The sequence below is a fragment of the Panthera pardus genome, unplaced genomic scaffold, assembly GCF_024362965.1.
Source record: "Panthera pardus isolate Hobbes unplaced genomic scaffold, ASM2436296v1 HiC_scaffold_271, whole genome shotgun sequence".
NCBI classification, from domain to species: domain Eukaryota; kingdom Metazoa; phylum Chordata; class Mammalia; order Carnivora; family Felidae; genus Panthera; species Panthera pardus.
In genome coordinates this window covers 1-6986 of record NW_026526845.1, presented here as the reverse complement: position 1 = coordinate 6986, position 6986 = coordinate 1, and the positions used below count along the sequence as shown (strand labels likewise).

At 53.3% G+C, this 6986-nt stretch overlaps 1 non-coding gene across 1 annotated transcript; it reads left to right on the top strand.

The window, feature by feature from the left end:
- Positions 1-1952: 1952 nt before the first annotated feature.
- LOC128774082 (U2 spliceosomal RNA) lies at positions 1953-2143 on the top strand. The gene has a single exon (XR_008418524.1). It is a non-coding gene; the product is annotated as a U2 spliceosomal RNA (small nuclear RNA).
- The last annotated feature ends 4843 nt before the right edge of the window (positions 2144-6986 follow it).

Below are 6986 nucleotides of genomic sequence, written 5' to 3'. Positions count from 1 at the left end.
TTGGACTTGAGGACGCTGTCCTCCTGGGCTGGCAGGGACCCAACAGCCCTGCCAGGCCTGAGGAGGGAACACTCAGGAGCGCCTGGAGTTGGAGTTGGTGTCCTCGGCAGCGGGCGGGGGGCAGACACCCTCCTGCTGTGCGTGGGCATCCCCAAGGCTCTGTGGGGGTGTAGTAGCTGAATGGCCGCAGAAGACGACTGGAAGAGCTTGGCAGATGCCCCTTGCCGACCCAGGGCCCACAGGTGCCAGTCATGGAGTAGGTGTGATACTGGAGAATCAGTTGAATGAAAATTTTAAGTTTGTTTATTTATGCATATGTTTGTGTTTTGAGTGAGAGAGACAGAGACAGAGAGAGAGAGAGAGAGAGAGAGAGAGAGAGAGAGAATCCCAAGTAGTCTCCGCACTGCCCATTGAGGGGCTCGAACTCACAAACTGTGAGATGGTGACCTGAGCCGAAATCAGGAGCCGATGGTTGCTTAACCAGCTGAGCCGTCCAGGCGCGCCTGCATCAAAAATGTTAAAAACAGGTTATCAGAAGAATTTTTAATAGAAAAATCCAGGGGTGCCTGGCGGGCCAGTGGGTAGAGCATGTGACTCCTGATCTTGGAGTTGTTGTGAGTTCGAGCCCCACGTTGGGTGTAGAGATTACTTAAAACTAAAATCTTTTTAAAACGAGAGAGAGAGAGAAGGAAAATCCGGAAATATATCTAAATACGTATGAGGACTTTTTTTTTTTTTTTTTTTTTTTTTTTTTATACATGATCAGGGTGGCGTCTGAACCTGACAGTCCGTGGGCTATTCCGTATAGGATGCCGGGACGGCTGGGTAGCCATCCAGAAAAAGTAACGTCAGACTTATACTCCCAATTCCTACACTAGGACTCTAGTGCTACACTAGAGCACTCTAGTGCTCTTTCCAGGCCCTGAGCTCTTGACTTCCTAGACCTTACCCAGCCTCTTCCACCAACTAAGCTGTGTGGTCTTGGACAAATTGCTTAACCTCTCTGTCTCAACTGTTCCATCTGTAGGTAAACTTTGCAAGTTTGACCCGAAAAGAAAGCCCTGGGCACAAGTCGGACCCAAACAACCAACGTGTCCTATTGTATTGTGTACTGCCGCTCCGTTGTTTCAGTGTCACAATCGATGGCCCCTTCACTGGTACCTCGTGGGACCCAGGACCCATATTCTAGACGGCTTAAATTGAGGTCACCTCATTAGCTACGTTTCGTGCTCCCTCGACCCCATTCAGGAAGGCACGAAGGTTTCCACCTCTTGACCCGGGACACTGGAGGCTCGACTGGGGTCGGGTCAAGTAGCGTGCCCAAGAGCCCTGCTGACCAAGGCAGGGTAGCAGCGCTGTTAGGGCCCAATCTCGGGTCCCAACTTCTCTCTGGAGCCCTTTCCAGGAGACCTCAGCCGGGCGCTTCTCGGTTCCCAGCACCCTGGATACAGCAAGCCCCGTAGGGTCCTACAGTGATGACGGGACGGGACGGCGTTCTTCAAACTCGGACCACTCTGCTCCAGCCCCCCTTCCACACTCCCCAGTTCCCAGACCCCCATCCCCACCTCCCCCTTGGTCCTGCCTTTACGCAGGCAAAAGCTTTAAACCAACTGAGAGCTTGGCCTCAACCTAGGTTCTGCTCCAGCCCACAAAGCCCTTCAAGAGAACTGGGAAATGGTGGGCGCGGTTACACCTCGCCGCGCGGAAGGGGCGGGGCATTCAAATGAGAAATGGCCTCTGGGTGAGCGCGACGAAGCAACGACAGAGAACACAATTTCTCTTTTAAAAGGCAGAGATTTAAAAATCTGCACAAGAGCCTGCTGCCTAGTGTGGCTCCCATACCAAAGTCCGAGAAGCGAGGGAGGTGAGACCTCGAAGGAGGGTGACCTGGCTCACCGTGAGTGCAATGTGGATGAGGGCAGGGCGGTGGCGGGGAGGCGGGCACGGGCGGTATCGCTTCTCGGCCTTTTGGCTAAGATCAAGTGTAGTATCTGTTCTTATCAGTTTAATATCTGATACGTCCTCTATCCGAGGACAATATATTAAATGGATTTTTGGAGCTGGGAGATGGAATAGGAGCTTGCTCCGTCCACTCCGCGCATCGACCTGGTATTGCAGTGCTTCCAGGAACGGTGCCCTCCTCCCTTTGGGGGGAGGTAGTACTTGTGGTGTTCAAGATCAGCATACGGTTATAAACGTGTTTCGGGTCCTGCTCGTGTTGGTGTCGGGCGGGTGCGCCTAGCACCTAGCGTTAGCAGTTTCTCTTCTTCGCTTCGGGGCTGGCGTGCACGACGAGCGCCTGTAAGATAGCGCGAAGCCTTGCTTTTTCTGAAACTGTTGTTCTCAGCTGCACCTTCTGGGCAGTGGCAACTAGGAGTTAGTTTGCAAGGACTCCTGCTGTTAGGGCTTAAGTTTCCAAATCCTTGCTCCCAGGCTGGACGGGTGTGGAGTCCGACCAAGCCCGACACGGGATGGGATCACCTCTCTTACTACTTCCGTCTCCTGGGCGTGCACCTGTGTGGGGTCTATGGCGTGTAAATGACTGAATACTGTAAGCAGGTGGTTTGTTTGTTTTGTCTTAATTTTAGTGTTTACTTGTTTTTCAAAGAGACAGAGCGTGAGCGGAAGAGGGGCAGAGAGAGAAAGAGAGACCCCCCGACACGGGCCGGAACCCACGGACTGCGAGATCATGGTCTGAGAGGCCCAACCAGACTGAGCCACCCAGGCGCCCCAAGTCGATGGTCACTTTTTAAGCGGAAGGTTATCATCGTAGGAAGTCCATACCTACAAAGTGACATACCTTCTCAACCGTGCTCCCTTTTGCCTTCTGCACAAAGGTGAAATGTTTTCTTAACCTCACCGTTGGTGGTATGAGACTGGGGCCGGGGCGGCGGGAGGGGGGGCATGCTTTCTCTCTAAAGGGCCAGCCACATCGTAGAAAGTTGAGGCTCCACGGGCCCCCAAAGGTCTCTGTGACATATTCTTTCTTTTACAACCCTTTAAAAATGTACGATCCGTTGTCAAAGTGCACCTTACAAGAGCGGACCGGGCCAAATAGGGGTACCGGCTGTAGTCGGCCAACGCCTGGTATAAAGTACCCACTTTCTGTCTTGTCAGGGACATGCTTCCCCTTCAGGCTTCTTGACAGTCCGCTGCCACAACTAGAGAAAGGCCTTACATTTACAAGTGGCTGTGGCTCGTGCCCACAGTGGAAACGGAGAGTTCCTGCTCACTCACTTGTCTCTCCCAGGTTTTCCATTCACGGGGAATACATTTGTGGAGCACCCACGATGTACACACCTTTTTTATTTTTTTATTTTTATTTATTTATTTTTTTTAAGGTTTTTAAACTTTGTTTGTTTGGAGAGAGGCAGAGAGCACAAGCAGGGGAGGGGCAGAGAGAGAAGAGGGGAACAGAGGATCCAAAACAGGCTCTGTGCTCACAGCGGAAAGCCTGATGCGGGGCTGGAACTCAGGAACCATGAGATAGATGATCATGACCTGAGCCCTAGTCAGGCACTTCACCGACTGAGCCGCCCAGGCGCCCCCACAATGTACATTCTTGATTAAAAAAATACCTTTGTGTTGGCGGACATTTCCAGGGTTTCCCTGCAGTTTCTGTCCACCTGTAATCATCGGGTCTTTTTTATACTCCTATATGTTTTAGGGCAGATCTGGATTACAATCTCTCCTAGCGCTGAGGGGGACCCATGACTATTAAAAAAAAAAAAAAAAAAAAAAAAAAAAAAGGAATCTAGGGGTGCCTGGATGGCTCCGTCGGTTAGGCGTCCGACGTTTGGTTTCGGCTCAGGTCATGATCTCACCACGGTTGGTGAGTTTGAGCCCCACGTGAGGCCCTGCTCTGACAGGGCGGATCTTGCTTGGGATTCTCTCGCTCTCCCCCCTCCCCTGCTCGCTCGCGCTCTCTCGAAATAAATAAACGTAAAATTTTTTAAATTAAATAATAACAATAAACAAAAATGAATCTAGCTAACAACAGTATCCCTCCACCCAATCCATACACCTCCTTCTACAAAACTGTGTCCTACATGAGGAAAAATATGTGACACTCTCTACTTAAAAAGAGACTTCTTTTCCTCTCATAGGCTAAAACAGACAGAAGGAAAGAAAGAAGAGACACCCAAATCTAGAACACCGACCACGTAATTTCTTCTCGTTTTCCTAGTCTGTTGCCCTGTGTCGTTATGTGCCCTTTTATGGGTCCCCTCAGGTCCCAACAGAAATAGCAAGATGTCATCTCTCTCCATGCCTCCTTAGCCTCATGAGACTCCGAACCTCCCCTTTCCCACTCATTTCTTTTCCTTCTCCCCAAGTGCTAGCAAGTTTGAGCACGTTTGGGACTGGATGGTTGGAGTATTGAGTTAGGCTCCTGGGGTGCTGATAGAAGGCAGGGGGAACCAACGAGTGAGTGTTACAAATTGGGGTTTATGCGTTCAGGAAACATGTCTTGAATGACTGCTATGTGCTAAGACCGAGAGACAGATGCCTAAGGTATGAAAGAGGCAGACGGGCCTTCCTACCCCGAGAAACCTTACGGTCCCCGACAGAGAAAGCGGAGCAACCAATCATGGTGGGATCCGGGATCGTCTCCGGAACTGAAATTTCTAAAACCCCCGCAGAGGATTTCTTCTCATGGGTTGGGCACACCCCGTTGCCAGCAAAGCACACCCTGGGCTAACTGATGCAAGGCGTCCGTTTCTGAGTTCCTGGGAATGGATACCCTACGGTTGAACAGGCAACAGAAAATGGGCAAAGGATAGACAGTCTGCCGGCGGGTTGCGGGGGTGGGGGGTGGGGAGAAAAGCACAGTTAGTTAGTTATAGGCTGACATCTGCCCCCCACCCTGGGGCAACGTCACCCCTTCTGTGCCCCCGAGTCTCTAAGGGGCCAAGGGGCCTGGGCCACCCGCTCATCCCAGAGACCCCAGTATCGAATCTATCCCCTCTGTGGCATCACACCGACGGGACAGGATGAGCTGGGGGGCTGGCGCACCAGAGGCCATCAAGACATACAGGCACTCCGGTGCCCCGCAGTCAGAGAGGGAGGGAAACCCTACAGTGAAAGAAACAGGGCAGCACAGCGTTTAAGGACTCCCGTTGTGGGACATCCCCTCCAAAGTCCCGAAAAACTGCTTCCTCTTTGTACACCCGCCGCCGCCGCGGACTACTGAAAGAGAAGGAAACCCAGGGCCCGGTGGGCCTCTGTGGGTTCTGGAAGCAACCCATTCCACACGTAGACGCCCTGCTTTGGGCTCACGCACCGCGGGACGTGGAAGACCCTCACCTTGGGAGGTGGGTGCGGAGCAGAGAGAGAAGGGCTCTGAAGGCCTGCGAGGTGCAGAGGGGCAGCCCTGCTGTTGGGGCCACAGGATCCGGCGGACCCCACCGTGTTGGCGGCCGCGGGCGGGTCTGTGAAGGAAGAGATGCTGTGTGGAGTTTATGGCAAAACCACCACGGCGCCGAAGGGTCACATGGTGGGGGCGGGGGGGGGGGGGGGGAGGGGAGCCCTCCCTTCGGGTTCTGGAGCCAGGCCTCCTCCAGGCCCCGGACGCCAGAGACCTCTCCGCCTTCTGAAAAGCAGCTCCTGGCATGCTGCTGGGCCCTTGTAGAGACGGATGCTTACCATGGGACCGTCAGAGACCAGGGCCCCGGACTGTCCATCAGTCCTAAGATGAACGTAGGGTATCAGGGTCGAGCCCGAGCAGGAATAAGAGCCACTGGACAGCCAACAGAGGAAATGGCCCCGCCGGCCCTTTCTTGGCCACCCCGGACCTGGCACGACGGCACGTGAACAGCGGGGGCTACAGTGGTGGCCAGGGAGGTCGCACACGGGGCCGGCACTGCTTCTCTCGGGGCGGGCACTGCTTCTCTCGGGGCTCTCAGTGGGGGGGTGGGGGGTGGGGGTGGTACGGGGCTCCATGGTGGTACTGGGGCCCGACCATTTCTGCTGGCCATTTCTCCTGGGTTTTCACATGTGGGGCTCCTCTAGCCGGCTATCTTTGTTTCCAGAGGCCTCCCTTTGACTGGCCAAGCCTTTGTCCGGTTGCTCAGAGCTCTGAGGCCCTCCTTGCCCACACCTGCCTCCTCCCTCTATCTTATTAACCCTCCACCCCCCGCACCCCCAATCAACCTCCTGCACGCCTCACTCAGTCCCAGCAGCTTCTTTCCAGAGGACCCAATGCCGCCTAGGACTCAGACTCCGGTAGTCCAACTTTTACAAAACATTGGTCAATGTGAATATGTAACGTTCGTGTCTGTACAGTTTTAAAAAATGTTTTAATGTTTATTTATTTTTGAGAGAGGCAGAGAGTGAGTGGGGGAGGGGCAGAGAGAGGGGGAGACGCAGAATCCTTTTTTTTTTTTTTAATTTTTTAATGTTTATTTATTTTTTGAGAGAGAGAGAGAGTGAGTGAGGGAAGGGCTGAGAGAGAGAGAGAGAGAGAGAGAGAGAGAGAGAGAGACAGAAACCGAAGCAGGCTCCAGGCTCTGAGCTCCGAGCTCCGAGCTGTCAGCACAGAGCCTGATGCGGGGCTCGAACTCACAAGGTGTGAGATCATGACCTGAGCCGAAGTCGGAGGCTTAACCGACTGAGCCACCCAGGCGCCCCGGGGAGACACAGAATCTGAAGCAGGTTCCAGGCTCCGAGATGTCAGCGCAGAGCCTCAGGCGGGGTTCCAACTCAGGGACCTTGAGATCATGGGTTCATGACCAGAGCAGAAGTCGGATGGTTAACCGACTGAGCCACCCAGGCACCCCTCATGTCTGTACAATATTTTTGACGCCTGGTGGGCTCGGTGTGTAGAGCATGCCACTCGCAATCTCAGGGCCTCACGTTCAAGCCCCACGTTGGGCATGGAGTCTACTTTAAAAAAAAAACAAACGAAACAACAATCCAGAAACAAAACAACAACAACAAAAATGGAAAGGGGAATAAATATTTGCCAGTCAAAACCACAGGCAGGGTTT